General features: G+C 42.3%; 1 protein-coding gene across 7 annotated transcripts in view; it reads right to left on the reverse strand.

Annotated features, from left to right (window-relative positions):
- BTRC (beta-transducin repeat containing E3 ubiquitin protein ligase) overlaps positions 1-23,803 on the reverse strand; it is a 271,743-nt gene that overhangs the window by 227,282 nt on the left and 20,658 nt on the right. For 2 of the 7 annotated variants that reach the window (XM_089683279.1, XM_089683281.1), the window contains exon 2: positions 536-597. The exons of the other annotated variants lie outside the window; for them this stretch is intronic. The gene's annotated coding sequence lies outside the window, so the exon portion shown is untranslated. The remainder of the gene's footprint in view (positions 1-535; positions 598-23,803) is intronic. 7 annotated transcript variants of the gene reach the window in all.

A 23,803-nucleotide genomic window follows, 5' to 3' on the forward strand; every position in this document is an offset into this window, starting at 1 on the left:
GAGGGATCAATAAGTGCAATCAGTGTGTGTATCCCTTGCTGGGAATAAATAGCATGCAACTAGGTGTATTAAAAGGATAAAATATGTGGAAACACCATGGGCAGCCAGATAATCAATAAATGTCCATAAAATGGAAAAAAAACACTCCTCATGCAGGTGTGAGCAAATTCGTGCCAATCCTCAGTGTCTGGGGTGCCCCCTCACCTTCCTGCCCAGGCCCCTCAGGACCAATGAGCCTATCCAGCAACACAGTATTCCTGCAGGGCGATAAAGTGTCTCCCTTCTCCTCTAATGGGTAGGCATCCAATGATAGGTGATATTGTTGGACAGGTGGTACTCCATACACGTCCCCTTTTTGTTCCTTTTCTTAACAAAACACCTTCATCATGTCCTGTCTTCTGGCAGGGCAAGGTTTGGTTCATTAACCCTAGGAGGAGACCAGTTGTGCCAACCTACTTCTTTGTGCACAAGTTAAAGTGTAACCAAAGGCAATACTTATTTTTTAGCTTTGGGAAGAGTAGAGGGATCAAAATACCTGTCAGGTTTTTATTGTTGTCTGTGTTTCCATCCGGGAGATTCATCCTGTTTCTTCTGACCCTACAAAAGTGAAGAAAAAAAAAAATCCAAAATTTTGGATTGATCACCAAAACAGTGACACTAGTTCTGGTGACAACCAGGGATTCTCTCACTTGGAAGGAATTTCCTCTCACTTCTTGTTTTGGCTATGGAGCAGGAAGTGAAATCTCCCCACACAGATGGCAAAAAATTAAAAAAAAAAAAAAAAAAACCACTTATAGGTGGTATAACCCTCCCTTACTCATGTTTTGCATTGTATTGGTATTGTTCTGTCACATGTTCTGCCCCCCTTTGTAATGTACAGCGCTGAGCGAACCATTGGCGCTTTATAAATACTGTATAATAATAATAATAAAAAATGAAAAATAAAATGTTCTTCATTTCTGCTTTAAGTTAGAAGAATCCTATGTTGATCCTTCCATCCACAACAGTTTAAAAGTCCAAAATAATTGAGACAGCAAGACAGACATAAAAAGGGGAGGTTTACGCTGGAGATTTATTTTGTCTGGTGACCAATCTCACCAAAGCCACAAGGCCAAGATGAGAAACCCAAAATCTGACGACTGTTACCAAAACAGTACAGTTGAAATCTCCTGAGGACATATGCTTCAGGGATAAATTGGAAGGGATTTCCCTTCAATAATCGACATGTCTCCTGGAAAATCTCCAAAGAAAACCCAACAAACACAACAATCACCTGGCAGGCCCTACTTTGTATAAAACTAAACACAAAAAATAAAAATAAATATGAAGAGCTACTTGTTTCAGTTTTTTATTCCATATAACAAAAATAAAGGCTACCTTCATCTTTAGGAGCATATTACATGTGACGTCCATATTTAGGGTGTAACATGATCCTTATACACCCACCTCCTGCCTCCAATGCTCCCCTCTCGGATAGTGGGTGGGGGATCCCCAGCACCTGCTGTCACAATTTGAAAACAGCAGGGCCATGCGGGGCTCCGCCCACGCATCCGATTCATTCATTCACAGTTTCCTGTGAATGAGCAGACTACAAGTACTGTTAGCTATTGAGGATGATGGCTTGTAGTTATAAATGATCTGCAAGGGCACTAGTAAGCACTCACATAATTCATTGATTCTTCCTGCCATCAGTAACTGTCTGCTCAAAAGGGAGGATGCAGCAATGTAAAAAAACAATAAAAACGCACATTTTTTTTATCTGCAAAAAGATCTGCATTTAGAATTTTGTTTATTTTACAATAGGTGCATTTAGCCTTTAAATTAAATTTACATGGAAGCAGCATAAGGACCCACATAATAGTATTTAGACAGAACTCTAAAGCTTGCCATACACTGGTTAGATTTCTTTCGTTCAGCCCTGCAGGCTGAACGAGAGAAATCCCTTGATTTTTTTTTCCCATGCTAAACAGCATGGATGGAGGACTCTCCCCTGCATGATATTGTATTTAAGCATCTGCATACCTACCCAGACAGTGTGACAATATTTGATGCATGCACTGTTTCCCCAATTATTGTTCTACTTAGCTCCTTCAATTTTTTACACAAAGTTTGTTGAGTTGGGTGGTGCGGACAGGCCAAACCTAGGTTGAATTTTGGCGGATTCAACACAATGCTGTACATCTAACAGTATGAATGTCGTGCAGAAAAAAAGAGTAATGATGCTGCCCGAACATAGGCTCTGGCAAGACTTATGGGGACCATACACCCTTCAATAAATGGCTGGACTCTTTTCCGATTGATCTCCCCTGATATGAATAATCAAACTACCCATTGGATCAATATGCCACAAATGGGGAGGTGGATCTCAATCACTAGCTGGAAGATCTTAAGGGCATAACAACTTATTGAGCAAGTTTTTACCATGCAGTCTCATAATCTGATTGATTGACATACAATCAAATTAATGAACAAAGCATCTTAGCACTGCCGATCAGTGGAAAAAACTCTGTTAATCGAGTGTGATCAAATCTGCTCTAAACTCTGAGTTTAAATCGATCGTAAGTGGAAGTATATCTATTTAAATGTTTGTCCATTTAAAGTGGTTGTAAATGCTCAAGGTTTTTTACCTTCATGCATTCTATACATGAAGGTACAAAACCTGCAGAAATGTCTCCGAGTAAAAGATCTGGCGATGCTGGCTGGCACAGGTGCCTTTATGACACCAGTGACCAAATCACATTACAAATATTGTGTCAGGTGAGACAGTGTATTTCAATGAGGAGTTTTTCTTTAACCACTAGCCTACAGGGCACTTATACCCCCTTCCTGCCCAGGCCAATTTCCAGCTTTCAGTGCTGTCACACTTTGAATGACAATTGCGCGGTCATGCAACATTGTACCCATATGAAATTTTTATCAATTTTTTGAGACAGATAGAGCTTTCTTTTGGTGGTATTTAATCACCTCTGGGATTTTTATTTTTCTTAAACAAACCAAACAAACTTAAAAAAACATTTCTTAGTTTTCGTTATACAATTTTGTAAATAAGTGATTTTTCTCCTTCACTGATGTACGCTAATGAGGATGCAGTGATGGGCACTGATAGGCTGCACTGATGGACACCGATAGGTGGCACTGGTAGGTTGCACTGATGGGCATTGACAGGCATCACTGATGGGCACTGAAAGGCAGCACTGATACATGGCACTGATAGGCGGCACTGATTGGCATTGATAGGCGGCACTGACAGGTGGCACTGATTGGCATTGATAGGTGACATTGAAAGGCAGCTCAGATGGGCACTGATATGTGGCATTGATGTGCACTGGTATGCACTGATGGGCACTGGTACTGATGAGCACTGACAGGTGGCACTTTTGGGGCCACACTGATCATCAGGGCCCACTGATCATCAGTGCCCTGATGATCAGTGTACATGTCCCCTCCGCGGAAAGCCGATTACCGGCTCTCCTCTCCTCTCGAGCTGTCAGCGTGACAGCTCGAGAGGAGAGAAATGCCGATAACCGGCGTTTCCGTGTTTACATGTGATCAGCTGTGATTGGACACAGCTGATCACATGACCGAGCTGACATCTTCGGCTCTTTCCGTGATCCGCTGTGACCGGCAATTGCTTCGCTGCGCGCTCCCTGAGCCGCGCATGCGCAGTGAGAATGGTAGGACGTCATATGACGTCCTATCAGAACGAGAGAACCACCTTGCACCCGTCATTGTACTATAGGGCGGGCGGAAGGTGGTTAAAGAAGAACTCTGGGATAAGCGGAAAAAAAAAAAATCACCCATTAGTGCACCCTCCTATACAAAACACTAAACAGTTAATAGAATTTTGAAAATACTTAACCTTAACATTCTAATTGAATTTTCATGACCTCATCTCAGTAATTCAAAAGATAACAGCATCTGCTCTGCCAAGGAGGAGGTTTAACAGCAGGGATTGCATAATATGTTCTCTTTCTCTGCAGCAAAAGGAAACTACAGTACCCATCAACCACAGGGAATTGTAGTGAATGTGGGCGGGTACAGAAGGCCTGTACATGTTGAATGTGTCTGTGAATCTGTCCGCCCATCATTGCAAGTGGGGCTGAATTATATCACTGCTTCCTGGAGAAAGAACTACAGAAGGGATGTGCCAAGACCAGTGGCTTGGGGAATAGGAGCTATAGTAGCCACCAGTCTTACAAACAGGAAACCAAACAGAATTAACGGTTTGATCTGAAAATGAACAGCCTATTTAAGAGCAACTACTGAGTGAACCAGAAGATGAATGGCACATTCAGTGAAGGTAGAAAATCAGCAACAAGGACATGTAAAGAGGTTTTTGACTGGAGTTCTGCTTTAAGTGAATGTTCAGCAGCTTGTGTTCTGGCCCTTTCGAACAGACCTCCATATTTTGGGCAACCTGCCTCGTTGATTAGGTTCCTGTGACAAAGCTGCTCGCAAATGTCCAATGATTCTTTCTGGGTCCCAAATCTAATACTTGATTCTGGGCTTTCCTGCCTAAGTGTAGACAATCCTCAGAAGCATTTGTAATCCAGGTTTTATGGAAAAGCATACCAGGTGTTCATGCAATTAGAATAATTTGATATTTTAATCTGTGTGGAGGAAAGATGCTTTTGTTTACAATTTAGTTCTTTATGCAGCATGTAAGCATTTGATCCCTCCACATTATCATGATATACCTGTTCTCCTTTTATGCAGTCAGCATTTTGCTAAAATGGGATGAAAGCATCCGATGTAAATAAATGGTGGGTAATTGACTCCTTTAGGAATTAACATTTTCGAAAGGATTAGAGGAAGGACAGGTAATATAGGAAATTAGTGCCGTCTTCATCTACACCTGTCAGGCTTGGATATATTGGTATGTTTTTATTTAACTATTGTTTTGTAGTACTTAAAAAAAGGTTTATAAACATGATAAAATATTTCAGACTATATAACATGCCATTTAGAAAAGAGCTAAAACAATAATCAAAGGCCGATCCATGGAAACAGCTTTTAAAGCGACTCTATAACCAAAAAGTGTCCATACATTTAGCTCTCCAAACAGGCCACAGAGATTTGTGACCTTATCATGTAACAGAAAAACAGTCTAGTCTATTATGATACATACCCACTCCTGGGACTGGACTATACAATAATCATGCCTATAAACCAAATGTAATGGTGAATAATGTAGTCCCACTAGACTGGCTGTGCACACAACTACAAGTAATTTATGGTTCTCCTTGCAGGACTTATCACAGCCAATATGACAGGGTCCCATACACAGCTCATCTGAGGTCAAATTTTAATAAAAAAAGGAAAATCTGCAATTAAAATAAAAGGTTGGTAACTGCAACTAAAAGGATAGATGGTTTCTGTAATTCACAACCCACCTTCAAGTCCCACCAAAATTGGTTAACTTCAGATTGCAGATGGGGTAAACAGGATCTTAGAAATGTGATTGAGCTAAAAGTCTGTTTGGTAGAATGTTAGGTCATGTAGAGGAGATACTGGTCTGTGTTCTTGTCTACAGGCACTTGAAGAGAACAGCTAATGTCAGAAATGAAATTAATTTTCCCGTGCATGGTTATAAAGAATGCCAAGGCATAACCACATGGAAGCATGTTCCAGCCCTTGTGTCGTTCCATAAATATTTCACTAATTCAGAAGTCTTCATTCTAAAAATACAGATAACCCTGTCTTGTAAAGTCCTGGTAAGAATGATATTGCAGACAATATTTTACCAACGGCTGAACTAACCCCTACCACTCACTGGGTTTGGCAAGGCCAAGCTCTTTATGGACAAATTAAGGCAGTTGGACATGCAGGCATGAATCAACTACTGAAAACTTGTTGCAATTGCCACCCAACATATACTATATTGCCAAAAGTATTGGGACATCCCTCCAAATCATTGGATTTAGGTGTTCCAATCACCTCCATGACCACAGGTATACAAAATGGAGCACCTAAGCATGCAGACTGTTTCTACAAACATTTGTGAAAGAATGGGTCACTCTCAAGAGCTCAGTAAATTCAAGGAGAACGGTACTTGCCTTACTGCATTGTGCCAAGTGTAACGTTTGCTGGAAGGGGAATTGTGGTGTGGGGTTGTTTTTCAGGTGTTGGGCTTGGCCCCTTCATTCCAGTGAAGGGAACTCTTAAGGTGTCAGCATACCAAGACATTTTGGACAATTTCATGCTCCCAACTTTGTGGGAACAGTTTGGGGATGGCGCCTTCCTGTTAAAACATAACTGCACACCAGTGCACAAAGCAAAGGTCCATAAGGACATGGATGAGTGAGTTTGGGGTGGAGGAACTTGACTGGTCTGCACAGAGTCCAGACCTAAAGTTGATAGAACACCTTCGGGATGAATTGGAGAGGAGACTACGAGCCAGGCCTTCTCATCTGACATCAGTGCCTGACCTCACAAATGCGCTTCTGGAAGAATGGTCAAACATTCCCATAGACATTCCCATAGACACGCTCCTAAACCTTGTGGACAGCCTTCCCAGAAGAGTTGGAGCTGTTATAGCTGTAAAGGGCCAACTCAATATTGAACCCTACAGACTAAGACTGGGATGCCATTAAAAATTCATGTGCGTATAAAAGGCAGGCGTCCAAATACATTTGGCAATATAGTGTATATGCTCATATCCCTTATCATGATTCTGAATTGATTGTTGCGAACTGAATGTGTATAAGGCCAACTTTAGGAGTATCTATTCAATCATTAAACTATCCATTCACCCCCCTGAAATGGAGTTGTCCACCCTAACTGAAGGCGACTATAGATATATCTATGATCTTCTGATTTGACTTCTATGATCAGCTAACATTTAAACCTGAAATCCAGTCAAATGGCTAAATACGCAGTTGAAATGCATAAAAATGGAGACAGTTAAGCAAAACCTGACCAATCTCCCTGCCCTCCAGCCTGTAATTTGAGGATTATTGTGCAGCAAAAAGGATTAATGTGGTAATCTCTCTGCTGTACTATACCCTCTTATATGCATGTTCCTTGTCAGCAGGTGTAAATGATAGACTTCTGATCGACCGGAGTACTGCTCCTTCCTATCCTAGTCCGAGTGCTGCTGTACAGGTGATTCCAAGATGTTAACATTAAGTGAAATTCTGGTATTTAAACTGGTTGGCTCTAAAATACACTGTTACATATTTAAAAACTACCTAGCACCATTAATAAGGCTTTTTTATAGTTGCCTGGGGTTAATCTTTGAGGTTACCTTTAGTCTTCCTCTGGAACTTCAAATACTGACTTTATTCTAATGAGCTGTAGTTTTTTTTTTCTTCCACAGAAACACCCAGGCCCTGTAGATACTGGCAACATAGGAGGTCATACATTCCTCAGAAACTGGAAAGATCCCAGCACTCCAATACAAGATGAAACCTCTTTACAGCTGACTGGAAAAAACCTGTAGACCAGCTTTTCCCAACTAGGGTTCCTCTAGAAGTTGATAGAGGTTCTTTGAGTAATTCCTTCCACTCAGAGAAGTAACCATTGACACCAATGAAAATTTCTGAGCAAGGAATCGCTAAAAGGAAAGGTATTATTTCAAATGACATCACAGGCTGACAGATGCATGACTATGCCACTGATGATTATGCCACTGGTAATTTGTCAAAATTCCTAGCAGAAGTATTGCTAAGCGCCTACCCATTTGTCCTCAAGGATTTGCTGAGGCAACAGATATCGATTTCTTCACTAGCGATTGTGATCCTGCAGCTTTTGGGCCAGCGACAGAGACATTTTGCTCCATTTGACTACAGAGAGTGCAATTCCATAGGGCCAGACATGCCTCTTTCCTGATCTTGCCACTAGTAATTTGTCTCCAGCAATAGAATCACCCATCTGACATCAGCCTTAGAAAAGCACAGTCCATGAAGAGGCCATGGAGGCAGCACTGCTCTCTTCTACAAATGCTGAATGTACTTTTGAATTGGCCTTTAGTGGCTGTATATATGAGTCTTCAGAGATGATGTCATGTATTATTATTATTATTATTATTATTATACAGCATTTATAAAGCGCCAATACAGTCAGGTCCATAAATATTGGGACATCGACACAATTCTAACATTTTTGGCTCTATACACCACCACAATGGATTTGAAATGAAACGAACAAGATTTGCTTTAACTGCAGACTGTCAGCTTTAATTTGAGGGTATTTACATGCAAATCAGGTGAACGGTGTAGGAATTACAACAGTTTGCATATGTGCCTCCTACTTGTTAAGGGACCAAAAGTAATGGGACAATTGGCTTCTCAGCTGTTCCATGGCCAGGTGTGTGTTATTCCCTCATTATCCCAATTACAATGAGCAGATAAAAGGTCCAGAGTTCATTTCAAGTGTGCTATTTGCATTTGGAATCTGTTGCTGTCAACCTTCAAGATTAGATCCAAAGAGCTGTCACTATCAGTGAAGCAAGCCATCATTAGGCTGAAAAAACAAAACAAACCCATCAGAGAGATAGCAAAAACATTAGCCGTGGCCAAAACAACTGTTTGGAACATTCTTAAAAAGAAGGAACGCACCGGTGAGCTCAGTAACACCAAAAGCCCCGGAAGACCACGGAAAACAACTGTGGTGGATGACTGAAGAATTCTTTCCCTGGTGAAGAAAACACCCTTCACAACAGTTGGCCAGATCAAGAACACTCTCCAGGAGGTAGGTGTATGTGTGTCAAAGTCAACAATCAAGAGAAGACTTCACCAGAGTGAATACAGAGGGTTCACCACAAGATGTAAACCATTGGTGAACCTCAAAAACAGGAAGGCCAGATTAGAGTTTGCCAAACGACATCTAAAAAAGCCTTCACAGTTCTGAAACAACATTCTATGGACAAATGAGACCGAGATCAACTTGTACCAGAGTGATGAGGAGAGAAGAGTATGGAGAAGGAAAGGAACTGCTCATGATCCTAAGCATACCACCTCATCAGTGAAGCATGCTGGTGGTAGTGTCATGGCGTGGGCATGTATGGCTGCCAATGAAACTGGTTCTCTTGTATTTATTGATGATGTGACTGCTGACAAAAGCAGCAGGAAGAATTCTGAAGTGTTACGGGAATATTATCTGCTCATATTCAGCCAAATGCTTCACAACTCACTGGATGCCGCTTCACAGTGCAGATGGACAATGACCCAAAGCATACTGAAAAAGCAACCAAAGGGTTTTTTAAGGGAAAGAAGTGGAATGGTATGCAATGGCCAAGTCAATCACCTGACCTGAATCCGATTGAGCATGCATTTCACTTGCTGAAGACAAAACTGAAGGGAAAATGCCCCAAGAACAAGCAGGAACTGAAGACCGTTGCAGTAGAGGCCTGGCAGAGCATCACCAGGGATGAAACCCAGCGTCTGGTGATGTCTATGCATTCCAGACTTCATGCTGTAATTGACTGCAAAGGATTTGCAACCAAGTAATAAAAAGTGAAAGTTTGATTTATGATTATTATTCTGTCCCATTACTTTTGGTCCCTTAACAAGTGGGAGGCACACATGCAAACTGTTGTAATTCCTACACCGTTCACCTGATTTGGATGTAAATACCCTAAAAGTAAAGCTGACAGTCTGCAGTTAAAGCACATCTTGTTAGTTTCATTTCAAATCCATTGTGGTGGTGTATAGAGCCAAAAATGGTAGAATTGTGTCGATGTCCCAATATTTATGGACCTGACTGTAGTTCGCTCAGTGCTGTACATTACAATGGGGGACAGAACAATAACAATACAATACAATGCAAAACATGAGGGGATTGAGGGCCCTGCTCTTTCGAGCTTACAATCTAGGAGGGAGGGGATGGTGGCACAGGAGGAGAAAGCTGTGGGGGATGGAGTGGTAGGAAGAGTGGAGGAGGTCGGCAAGTTAGCAGGGGGTGGGGTAGGCTTCCCTGAAGAGGTGGGTTTTCAGGGTGCGCCTAAAGGAGAGGAGAGTAGGTGATAATCTGATGGGTTGGGGAAGGGAGTTCCAGAGGATAGGTGACACCCTGGAGAAGTCCCGGAGGCGGGCATGGGAGGAGACCACCAGGGAACTACAGAGAAGGAAGTCTTGTGTGGAGCGGAGTGTGCGTGCTGGGTGGTGCTTGGATATTAGGTCGGTGATGTAGTTCCAAGCAGTAGGGTGGACAGCTTTGTACATCAGTGTTAGGATTTTGAATTTGATCCGTTGCGCAATCGGAAGCCAGTGGAGGGATTGGCAGAGGGGGGGTGGCATAAACGGAGCGGTTGGAAAGGTGAATGAGTCTGGTAGCCGTATTCAGGATCGACTGAAGCGGGGATAGCCAGTGGCGAGGCAGGCCAGTGAGGAGGGAGTTGCAGTAGTCAAGTCGTGATATGATGAGGGAGTGGATGAGCTGTTTAGTGGTTTCTGGGGTTAGGAACGTGCATATTTTGGCGATGTTGCGGAGGTGGAGTCTGCATCAGGTTGGAGTCCAGAATGACACCAAGTACTCTGGCCTGTGGGGCGGGTTTGATGGTGGCGTTGTTGGACATGATGGAGAAGTCAATGGGGGGTGGTGTGCAGGCTAGGGGGGGAAGACAAGAAACTCAGTTTTGGAGAGGTTCAGTTTAAGGAAGTGGAGCGACATCCAGTCTGATATGTCGCTCAGTAGGTGTGTGATTCGGGAAGAGACCGAGGGGATGAGGTAGGGGGTTGAGAGATAGATTTGTGTGTCGTCGGCATATAGGTGGTAGTTGAAGCCGTGAGAGTGTATGATTTGGCCAAGGGAGGAGGTGTAGATGGAGAAGAGAAGGGGCCCGAGGACGGAGCCTTGAGGGACCCCAACAGAGAGGGGGAGTGAGGGGGAGGTGGTAGCATTATAGGTAACGCTGAAAGAGCGTTGTGACAGGTAGGATGAGATCCAGGAGAGAGCAGAATCTCTGAGGCCGAGGGAGTGTAGTTTTTTGAGGAGGAGGGGGTGGTCAACTGTATCGAAGGCTGCGGAGAGGTCAAGGAGTAGGAGCACTGAATAGTGGCCATTAGCTTTGGCGGTTAGCAGGTCGTTGGAGAGTTTGAGTAAGGCAGTTTCGCTGGAGTGTAGGAGACAGAAGCCGGACCGTAGGGAATCGAGGAGGTTGTTGTCGTTGAGGTGAGAGCTTAGGCGGGTGTAGACTAGGAGTCTGGATGTGAATGGGAGCAGGGAGATGGGTCTGAGGTTGTTCGGGTCATTGGGGTCCAGGGAGGGCTTTTTAAGTATGGGGGTGATGTGTGCATGCTTCAGAGGGGAGGGGAAAGTGCCGGAGGAGAGGGAGAGATTAAAGATGTGGGTGAGGGAGCATAGGATGGAGGGGGAAGGAGGTTGTAGGAGTTGTGAGGGGATAGGGTCGAGGGGGCAGGTGGTGAGCCGGGCATCAGAGAGGACCTTGGAGACTTCCTCGATGGTAGTAAGGTCAAAGGTGTGGAGTGTTGAGGGGGCTTCAGTATGAGAAATGTGGGGTGGGGTGGAAGTGGAGGTCAGAGCAGTGGTGGGGCCGTGGGAGACTGGTGATGAGGGGGTAGCTGAGTGAGGGGGAATGGGGTTGGAGGGAGTTTGAACAGTGACGAAGTCCTTGCGGGTTATGTCGAGGGAGAGGGGGGATGAGGGGGTAGCTGTGTGAGAGGGGACGGGTTGAGAGGGAGTGTGAGTTGCGGTGATGTCCTTGCGAATTGTGTCAATCTTGTTTTTGAAGTGATTGGCAATCTCAAGGGCGGTGAGTGAGGTGCTGGGTGGAGGTGGGGGTCGAGAGAGTAGAGAGTTGAAGGTGGAGAAGAGTCGGCGAGGATTGGAGGAGAGGGCCTTGATGAGGGTCAGGAAGTAGGCTTGTTTGGCTGCGTGGAGGGAGGAGGTGTAGGTGTGGAAGGCAGATTTGTAGCAGGTGAAGGCTTGTTGGGATTTGGTTTTGCGCCATAGTCGACTGTCGTTTGAGGGATTTGGTGTGATCAGTCTGTATGACTACAGCAACTACACTAATAAAAGGCTAAAGATTTATAGCTGCTGAAGTTCCTTTAAATATTTTGGTTAACAAGATCACATAGAGAGGACTGCCTTCACTAGTGACTACTGTTTAGATTGTCCACCAATGACCTGTCTAAAGTGGAAAACTCTTTTAACACTTCAAAAATGCGGAAAATGAGAGAAGCTCAGGAAAGGTCACTACTGTCCATATTAATAATAACTGTTACTAGAAATACTAAAATATCCAGCCTTCTCACATAGTCAACACCCTCCACTCTCCATATTGATCACTTCAGCTGTCTCTGTCCTCTTACAAGTTACAGATCATATTTTATGGACTTGAGTCCAAACTGTATTAGAAGGGTCATCATGCAAGTTAATTATGGGGAAAACAGATATTCGCACAAATTAGTCTGACATCAGTGGTACCCTTACTGAATTTACATAAGGACATACTTGGCTCTAACTCAAGAGCAGAGGGGCAGTAATACATTCCCCATGCTATCACAAAACAGTTCTCATTGGCTGCAAGGAACATGATCGTGAATCTCAAAACACTATTAGGCTGTCACTTTTTGCCTTGTTCTTTATTACAGTGCAACCATTTCAAATACTGAGAATGGGTTCTGATAGCTAGGTGTTCAACATACTTTGTTGGCTGAAGAATGATACTACATATTTGGGATCCACAACTTACATACACAGAGACAAAATAATTAATGACCAGGAACTAATTCCAAAAAAATATTCTAAGGCTCCATGCACACGGGGCGTTTTAATAACGCTGGTAACGCTAGCTGTGCAAAGTTATGTAAAAATGTGAGTTTCAGCATTTTTGTATTAGCGTTTAGAGGTGTTTTGTCATTTTTGTTTTGCGTTTGTGGTTTTTAAGAGGTTTTTTTTTTACTAAAAGAAAAAAAATTGGGGGGGGGGGTCAAAAACCGCCAGTTAGATGTGATTTACCGCGTTTCTCAGCGGTAGAGTGTTTTTACAGCTAAAAAACTCCTCTAGAAACCCATTAGTTCTGGGGGGGGGTTCCAGCAAAAAAAAAACGCCCTTGCCAAAAAAACATTGAATACAGTCTGTGTGTGCATGGACACATAGGATAACATGCTGTTTTAACCCAGTTCACTTTTATTTATTTTTTTTTTTTTAACGACTGCCTGAGTGATTTGAATCTTCACCAGTAACACTCAACATTAGGATTTATATTATATCCAACAGTGACAAGTCACACCTGAGCAAAGTGTCCCTTAGGCTCTATGTACACTGGGTGCTTTGATAACGCTGGTAATATTAGCTGTAGCTAAAAACGTGACTTTTTCAGCTTCTGTGGTTTTGCATTAAAGTTTAGTGGCATTTTACCATGTTTTTCTGCGTTTGCATTTTTTAGGTAAAAAAAAAAAGGCCAAAAACACCGGTTTGCGGCATTTTACTGTGTTTTTTAGCGTTTAGAATGTTTTTTACAGCTAAAAAACTCCTCTAGAAACCCACTAGTCCTGGGGTTTTTTTCCAGCCAAAAAAAACATCCCAGCCAAAAAAACATTGATTATGGTCTATGTGTGCATGGACACATAAATAAAATGCTGGGGGGTTTACTAGTTGTAGAAAAAACCGTCAAAAACCAAAAACAGCCGCTGTAAAAACATCCAGTGTGCATGAGAACTTAAAGCTTGTTGCTTGAAAAAGTACATGATCACCTTCTGGAGCAAACGCATGTGTTTGGCCCCTTTGGCCCCAAAACAAAAACAAAGATTTGTGCTGACTGGATAGATGCCAGAATTGATGTTATCAGCTGCAGTTGCTAAAAGACAAGTCTAGATATAATGTGAGGAGTAACCGCGATATATATTATATTTATTATACCACGTGATTTGTTAACTGGTAACTAGCTTCCTAGTGGCTAAGAGAAAAAAAAAAAAAAATCATTCAATCCTGAAATATGCAAACACACTTCTACAAACACTTGAAACAATGCCTGAAAAATGACCAAAAGACACTTAGCTCTGTGAGGCTGAACAAAAGAAAAATTGAATTCATACTATCCACACTAGAAAGCATGGATGGAGGAATCTCCCCAACTGGCTATTTATTTTGACAGCGAGTACCCATGCCAGACCGATTACCCAAACAGTGACTGTATCTGACTGGACGCAGGCACTGTTCAGCTGACAATTTTCCATCTGGCTCCCTTGATAAAAACCAATTGAACAATCAACTTATGAGCTGAATCATGCCAACAGCAGCACTCACAACACAAATTTCAGCTGAGTCGGCATGAATCAGCCAAAATTCAAGACATATATGGCAGCCTTATCTCCCTACTGTTCCCTGGAGAGATAAGCTGGTGCCTTAATTTAAGCTGCCCATAGACAGTGCGAAATCACTCGATTACCCCATTAACAGAGTCAGGGTTGATGGGGAAATCCCTCTACTGGGACCATTGTGTTCTCCCAGTGGGGGGACGGAGGGGGGAGCTGTCCCCACCAGGAGAACACAGCGATTACTGCTAGAGGATATAATAGTCGCATGTAAACTCCAACAGGCTGATTGTACCCAAGTTGGGTACATTCAGTCTGCTCATACATGGTCCCTGCTGAAGCAGCAGAGATTCAAACCGTCTATGGCAGACTAAGGTTTTCTCAGTATGTACATAGACGTTTTTTGTGCGTATTTAGGGCAGCCTGTTCATCTTAAATGCTCTACGCATTAAAAGTGCACAAAAAAGTGCAAGACGCTTTTTTTTTTTGATTCACGCCACACCAGAATGCATGATACTTTGTCAGTACGCATATGTGAATGTATGAACGCAAGTTAGGGAATTTGGATTGTAAACTCCTTGAGGGTTAGGGACTGATGTGAATGTACAATATATATGTAAAGTGCTGTGTAAAATGACGGTGCTATACAAGCACCTATGATGATAATAATAATAATTTCAAAAGAATTAATATCACCGCTGTCACATCGGCAGGATGTAGGGTAAAATCTCCCAAGCAGGGTCACAGGAAAAAATAAAAACCTAACAAATGTAAAGTGTGGATGCTCACAGATTTTCCTTGCAGTATGTATTTAAAAAGGTATATATGTGTGCTATACCTGTTGTATCTATATGTAACATAATACCCGCTGTATCTGTGACTATTCACTATTTGTGAGAGATGTGTTTTTACTTTGTATTTTATCGCACTAAAAAGATTAAAAAAATAAAAATGTAAAAAAGTATAAACTTTACTACTCTTGCTATGCTTGCACAGCCTTTAAAGACCAACACGAAGGAGGGGAGGAGGGGGGGGGGTGCAAGGGTTAAAGGGTTGTTAACTATAAGGAATGAGGTGTAATACTTACCTCACTCTGGCAGCCTCCAACCATCCCCCAAAGCCTTTTATATAAAAATGCCCTGGGCCATGGTTGCAGAATGATGTCATCAAGTACAACGCAGTGTCAATAAGCTCTGCATTGTATAGGAGGATGGCAAGGGACTGCCCACAAGCCAAAGTGGTGTTTTAGACTGAGATCAAACATACCAGAATCCATTGTAAACTGGAAAAATACTTCTGTGTGACATTTACCTTTTTTGCACTTTGATTGTGGTAGGAAGATCTGACTATAGAGGAATAGAGATAGGCCAAGAGAAAGATGAGAGACATGCGACCGAACAATGCAGAAGAGCTGAAGGCCGCTATTGAAGCATCCTTTTCTTCCATAACACCTCAGCAGTGCCACAGGCTGATAGCTTCCATGCCACGCCGCATTGAGGCAGTAATTGCTGCAAAAGGGGCCCAAACCAAGTACTGAGTACATATGCATGCTTATACTTTTCAGAGGTCCGATATTGTTCTATGTACAATCCTTGTTTTATTGATTGCATGTAATATTTTAATTTTCTGAGATTGTGGAATTGGGGGTTTTCATGAGCTGTAAGTCATAATCATCACAATGATGACAAATCACGGCTTGAACTATCTTGCTTTGCATGTAATGAGTCTATCTCATATATTAGTTTCACCTTTTAAGTTGCATTACTGAAATAAATGAACTTTTGCATGATATTCTAATTTTTCAAGTTTCACCTGTATATAGCTGAAGCAGTCTCCAGTGTGATCAAGAGCTTTGACTAATTGCTTCATTAACCCACGTTTTATGTGCAATGGGGGAAATACAATTCTATTCCTATCAACCAGAGGGTTATTCTTGATGTTCTTGCCACCAGGCATCAAACTGATTCTTGGTGGCCAGTTCTTTTTAACCCAGTGTTCTAATGTAGCCCTACTGTCCCAGTAGCACAGGAAACAATGGTATTTGGTGTGACCTCCTTACAGAAGGAAAATATAAAATAAATGTAGATATCTACATAAAATTATATTATAAACACACTATCCTAAAAATACAGCACCATATTTTAACACTATAGAAGTCACTGACTCGCAACAACTTGCAATCATAAGTGACAAAGAGTTAATTTAGGGTAAAAATCAATGAAAATGGAGTATGCCGATAGCATAAAAATGAGATAAGAGCAAACTGGAGATCAGATTTGGGATCAGCACCCTGAAATTAGTCTAAAACAGCTGCAAAAGTCCATGCCAGAATATTTTTATTTTTTTTTATTGACCAGTATAATTTTAGAGGGTGCCTTGAAATTGTCCATAATTTTAAAGGGTGCGTTGACTGAAAAAATGTTGAGTAACACTGATTTAAACCATGCCTAGTAAAGCGCTGTACAACAAGACACAGCTATATAAAACTATAACAATAAATACAATAACAGTTGGCTGCTTCTGTGTTTCACCACAACGTCTTGTTATGCATCCACTTCAGTGAACAGGCCATTCAAAAATAAATAAATAAATAAAAAGGAGGACTAGATTACCAGGGGTCACTCTCTTTGTAAAGAGCAAGAAATGAAAGTCTGGTGCTGAAACGTAAAATCTTTATTTTCTGCTTTGTCCGTTCTTCTTGCCGCGATGCCAAGGGGAACAGCAATCAGGCTAGAGATGTTCAGTGTGATAGAGGTCAGCACCAGTGGTGGAACCGCGCATCGGAAACATGACCCGCTTTATTTATTTATTTTTCGGATTATTGTTTACAGGCCACTTTGCTCGTGTACTGTGTGCTTCTTAGCTAAAAGATGAAATTACGGCTGGAAATGGAGTGTTCAAGGCATACAACCAATTTGTGTTTCGATCTCAGAAAACAAAAGGCTTCGGAGCCCCTCGGGCTGCCATTCAAACTTGGAGAAGCTGACATTTTTAACAGCGAGAACCAGGGACTCTGGCAGGAGGAATGATCTAATGCATTTCTGACTTGTCAATCAAAGAGCTCACCTCTTATGTCTGATAACCATTTGGGGCCCAACTGGCTGTGTTAATAAACCTACCGAACACAGAGTCAAAGGCGTTAGAGAGATCAAATGTGTGCATCGCTATTTCTCCTTTATTGAAGTGTAACGATTTTAATGAGGCAAATATTGCCCAATTCTCAACACAGAGAGAGGTTACAGGAAAAAAAGGAAATATTGCTGTGCACTATTGTGGGCTAACTATATGCTGAAGGAATAAAAGATTTGGCTGGTTTAACATAGGCGTATAGGGTACCTTTACATCAGGGATCTCTAAACTTTCTGAACAAAGGGTCAGTTTATAGTAATTCAGACTTTGGGGGGGGGGGGGGGGGGAGGTCATTTGGCCATTGGGAGTAGAAAATGTCCCAGCATCAGTGGAATAAACAATGCCTCAGGCTTAGTGGTCAGTGGAATTAAAACAATTACATAGCATTTGTAGTCAATAAGAGGAGGAATAATGCCCCAACAGTGGGAGGAATTATTCCCCATCACTGGAATAGTTGGAGGTATAGTGCCAACGTTGGCATCAGTGGGAGGGATAGTGCCGTGTCACTAGTATTAGGTGGAGGAATAATGCCCAAACATTGGTATTAGGTGGAGGAATAATGCCCAAACACTGGTATTAGGCAGAGGAAGAATGCCCAAACATTGGTATTAGGCGGAGGAAGAATGCCCAAACATTGGTATTAGGCGGAGGAAGAATGCCCAAACATTGGTATTAGGCGGAGGAAGAATGCCCAAACATTGGTATTAGGCGGAGGAAGAATGCCCAAACATTGGTATTAGGCGGAGGAAGAATGCCCAAACATTGGTATTAGGCGGAGGAATAATGCCCAAACATTGGTATTAGGCAGAGGAATAATGCCCAAACATTGGTATTAGGCGGAGGAATAATGCCCAAACATTGGTATTAGGCGGAGGAAGAATGCCCAAACATTGTTATTAGGCGGAGGAAGAATGCCCAAACATTGTTATTAGGCGGAGGAAGAATGCCCAAACATTGTTATTAGGCGGAGGAAGAATGCCCCATCAATGGTGTTAGTTGGAGGAATAGTTCCCCATTACTGGTATTAGTTGAAGGAATAGTTCCCTATCACTGGTATTATTAATCAGAGGAACAGTGCCCAAACATTGGTATCAGTGGGAGGGATAGTACCCCATCATTGGTATTAGTTGGAGGAAGAGTGCCCAATCATTGATATCAATGGGAGGGATAGTTCCCCATCGTTGGTGTCAGTGAGAGGAATTGGACCCCATTGTTGGTGTCCAGTGGGAAGAATAGTGCCTTAAGGGTCAGATAAAGGCAAGTAAGGACTATATCTAGCCCACAGTTTAGAAACCTATGACTAAGATATATTCACTACAGGTGAATGTAGGATGCTTCACCTATAGTGTATCTAAATCCAATAACATAAATGTAAAAATACTGCAGCTCACTAGTCCCGAGATGTGGCTGCTGTATTAGTTATTTTTTTTCCTAGGCCAAGTACATTTTCTACAAGAAAAACACCACTTGATCTTGCCAAAAATCCAATGTCCCTGTCACTTCTTGTGAACGGAGCTGAAATTTCAAGCGTTGTCACCCTAAAACAAGACTGGCAGGTTTAATGGGTGAAAAACAAGGAATAAAAACCAGAAAATAGCAAACAAATGCAGTCACCATAACTAAAGACTGGTAAGTTACGATATATTACATTTTAGTTTTCAGGTTTAGATATGCTTTAAAGCGAACTTGAGCTTTGCTCACGCAAGGTAAAAGAACAGGTTTACACTAATGCAGACCTCTTCAGATGCTAATACTTAGCTTTTTTTCACTTTCCATTGCTGCATTCAGTTGCTGGAAGTTACAGGAGAGCCTGCAATAAGTTATGAGGTGCCTGGGGGTCCGCAACACTCACACTCATGAGCATTGTTGATTTGAGCATAGTAGTTGTGTGTGCAGGGAGCTGTGAGTTACAGAGTATGGAGTCAGATGGCAACCCTCACAGAACAGCAGTGGTCCTGATCGCCAGACTGCCCCCCTCCCCTCCCAAAGTTTTTCATAAAAAATACTTGTGTTCACTTTTTTTTTTGGTTGAAGAATTTCTGTCCTGCTGATCAGCACCAGTAATGTTGCAGCCACTTTCTGCAAGAACATTGGCAATGGTTGCAGGACACTTCGTTAAAATATCTCTTGTAGCCTGTGTACCAATGTACAGTAGGTGACAATATAAGAACCCAGTATGGGTAACAGAGACAGAGAATGTTGTTACTCCATAACAGAAGCAACTGCTCAAAGACCTTCACAGCAAGATCACAATATATTATCTTAACCCTGTGCTGCTACTTGGTATTGGGTCTTAATGCCAGGAGGCGGCGGCCAGCTTCCTGATTATGTGACTGCTGTGATTTGCTAAACAAATGATCAAAAGCTCCCGATCATAAACAAAGACCTGAAGCTATCTATGACAGCTTGTAAACTGTGCTGGGATTGCACTGTTCCATATAAACAAGTGTGTTCTCTTGGTGTTAAGACCTACCTGCCTCTACATATACTGTATGCATCCGAAAGTGCTTAATGAAAGCTGCAGCTTTCAAAATATTGAAAAATTACTTGAGTAATATGTCCAAAATTCTAATAAGATTTTAGTGATTGGGTTTACATTAAAAAAAAAAAAAAAGACCTGAAATGTGAACCTGGTTTCCAAAAGTGATAAGCAGATAGAAAAGGCTCCCCAGAGTTGATTTTTCTCCCACTATTGTTCTGCATTGTGTCTCTGAGTAATGGCAACAATCTTGGTAAAGGCTTTTGTCACAAGTTAGCCTACAGTTTCTTGTTTGTGTATTCTTACCTCCTTGCTGCAGTGCTGTTCCTGATCCCTTTCACGTGTGTTTGTCTGCGCTCACCTATGGCCGTTGTTTGCTGTTCTCCGGGTTTTATTTCCTTCCCTTCCATCACTTCCTGGCCCGCCTCCTTGTTTGCCAGCCTATATAAAACATGCTCAATCTAGGCCACTTTGCCTGAGCAGCTTCCTAGTTGTCTGAGCTCCTGTGTGTTGCTATTGTCTGTATCCTGCATTGACTACTCGTGTACTGACCCCGGCTTCATTCTCTGACTGTGCTTGTTTTCCGCCCCTCCTGACCTTGGCTAGTCTATTGGATTTCCGTTTGTCTCCTCCCATTGTACTCTGCTCCTGTGAGCAGTCTCCTCATCCTCAGCTGGGCGTACCCAGGGGGCCGCGACCTGGTTCCAGCTTGCTGCAAGTCCATCTCCACCATCAGGGGCTCTGGTGAAGCAGGCTGGGGCTTAGACTCCGCTCCCTGGGGAACCCCAAGTTGACCATCTACAAGGGCTCACTACCACAGGTGCTGACAGCTTTGTTTCCTTATTTCAGAGACTAAATGCAAAATAAATGCTCTGCTATACAGGAGGAATTCCAGACAAAAAGGTAAATCTTTCAGAATACTGCTTAGGTACATTTAACATTTCTAGACGCGCCCTACAGGATAGCCAATATTATTATTATAATACAGGACTTATATAGCGCCAACAGTTTGCGCAGCGGTTTACAATATAAAGGGAGACACCACAGCTACAATACAACCAACACAAGGGGATTAAGAGGGCCTTACTCATAAGAGCTTACAATCTAATAGGGTGGAGCAAGTGGTAGAAAAGGTCATTACTGTGGGGGATGAGCTGATGGAAGTGATAAAGGTCTATTCAGAGGCATGATAGGCTTCTCTGAAGAGATGAGTTTTCAGGGATTGCCTAAAGGAAGCAGGAGTAGGAAATAGCCGGACAGATTGAGGTAGAGTTCCAGAAGATGGGAGAAGCTCTGGCAAAGTCCTGGAGACGAGCATGGGAGGAGGAGACAAGGGAGCTTGAGAACAGGAGTTCATGAGAGGAGTGGAAGGGACAATTTCGTGATACTTGGGAGTCAAGATTGGTGCTATAGCTCGAGGCAGAGCTGTGGATGACTTTGTATGTTGTTGTTAGTATTTTGAATTTAATTTGCTGGGCAACTGGAAGCCAGTGGAGGGATTGGCAGAGAGGGGTGGCAGACACTGAGCCATTGTTAAGGTAGATAATCCTGGCAGCAGCATCCATGATAGCCTGAAAAGGGGAAAGCCTATGGAGAGATAGGCCTATAAGAAGGGAGTTGCAGTAGTAAAGGCGAGCGATAAGGGCGTGAACGAGTAGCTTGCTGGTTTCATTGGTTAAAAAGGGGCAAATTTTAGAGAGGTTACAGAGGTGAAGTCTACAAGCTTTTTTACAGTGATTGAATTTGGGGCAAAAGGACAGGTTAGAGTCTAGGATTTCACCTAGTACCCTGGCTTGAGGGGAGGGATTGATAGTTGTATTATTGATCTTGATGGAAAAATAATTTAGGTGTGCACAAGGGAAGGGGGGGGGGGGGGGAAGTGTAGATAGAGAAGAGAAGGGGTCCAAGAACAGAGTGTTGGGGGACCACTACAGAAAGAGGAAGTGGAGAGCAGGAGACAGAGTTATAGGTAACACTGAAGGAGTGCTGTGACAGGTAGGAGGAGAACCAGGATAGAAATGAATCTCGGAGACCAAGGCAGTGGAGTCTATTGAGAAGGAGCGGTTGGTCAATAGTATCAAAGGCAGCACAGGTCTAGTGGTAAGAGTATGGAGTAGTGGTCATTGGTTTTAGCAGTTAAAAAGTAAATCGTTAGGGAGTTTTAGGTCAGTTTCTGTGAAGTACAACAAGCGAAAGCCAGACTGTAGGGGGTCAAAAAAAGTTTTTTTTCAGTGAGGTAGGAACTAAGATGATTGTGAACTAAGAGTTCTAGAAGTTTAGAGGTGAATGGGAGCAAGATGTGTCTTAAATTGTTCAGGTTGGTAGGGTCCAGTGAGGGCTTTTTAAGTATGGGAGTGATCTGTGCATACTTTAGGGGGGATGGGAAGGTGCCAGTAGAGAGGGAGCGATTGAAGATGATAGAAGAAGAGAGTGACCGTAGTAGTTGTGAGGGAAACAGGATCCAGGGGACAATTGGTTAGGTAGGCATCTGAAAACAGTTTGGCAACCTCTTCAGTAGTAGCTGAGTCAAAAGAGGAAAAGTGTTGACTGAGCTGTTGGACAAGGTATGTTAAGTGGGGAAGATATCTGTATAGTGGATATATGGTTTAAGTTCAGGTGCAATTAAACAGATACTGACAGAATGCCTAAAGACAGGAACATGTTTGCAAACATAGAATCATTTTTAAAAGCTATTATACATATTAAGGTGTTGAATTTGAAAAAATATATATATGTATACAATAAAAATGATATAAAATAAAAAGTGGCCTTTTAAAGCGGAAGCATGCATGAACATTTAATGTATTTTTGCACTAATACAAATATAGACTTCGCAATGACTTCTAGATAGCAGAATGCTGAAACACAAGCAAAGAATGTTGATAAGTTTGTCCTAATACTCCTGGCTCAGTAGGCAAGAGGTAACTGAATATTACACTTAATGGACTTTGAAAGAGATCCTAAAGCACAAGATATGAATTCAGTAGGAGGCAAGATCCTGTGATAAGTGCTTTCCAAAGTTTACATCCAAACCTTTAGTGGAGCCAACAACTAGCAGCCTACATGCTTAAAGTTGAACTTAAGGCAGGTACAAAACACATGAATGGATGTGGTCATAATAATTAAAGGCTAATTCCATGGTAAAACATGAAACAAGGTCACCACCTTAAAGTCCCTACCATTACCTCCTCCTCGCAGCATCCTATATTTTTGTTTTAATTTGGCGCAGACATGTGTGGCTGCACAACTACATCAACCTTTTACAAATCAATTGATAAATATATTTTCCTGTTAAAGTGGCTACTGAGCACATACGTATTTCAACTGCATATTTAGCCATTTGCCTGGAGTTCCAATTTAAGACTGGCAGACTGTATATTGCAGGACATTTTTAATGCTTAAAAAGCACCAGAAATGGTGTGTTTTACACAAGCTGTTCCTGATATGAATGTATTTTGGCAGCATGTACAACAAACATCATTTGGTATGTAATCTGCCTTTGTTTTTAGATTTTCTCATTTGCTGGAGATGAACAACTTTTTAGAAACCAAACTTATTAGTATCAACCATATGTGCTCTATAGCAGATTATGAGATGAGCTGCATCACGTCAATATAAATCAGATTTAGCTCCATTTTTTTTATATACATTACAACTGTTATTGACATTACAGCAAAGTCGGCCATCGTGGGCCAATACGTTTCAGATGACTTGGAACCTAGGTGAGCAGCCTCTGGGTACAGGCCCAAATGTCTGCAGCTCCCCAGATTGCTAGAAACAATTCATTCATATTTTTGGTTTCTCACTAGTAGTTCAGTACATAAATATTACAGATGGGGGCTCCTAAAACACCCTGTAACTCCCACACAAGGGGAGCAATAATACAGGCCAAGAGTCTTGGATTTACATAGTTACATAGTTGGTGAGGTTGACATCAGTCCATCCAGTTCAACCTGAATTTACAATGCGGGCTTCA

Source organism: Staurois parvus, unplaced genomic scaffold (assembly GCF_062004578.1).
Source record: "Staurois parvus isolate SC_StPar_1 unplaced genomic scaffold, SC_StPar_1.0 ptg000303l, whole genome shotgun sequence".
NCBI lineage: Eukaryota > Metazoa > Chordata > Amphibia > Anura > Ranidae > Staurois > Staurois parvus.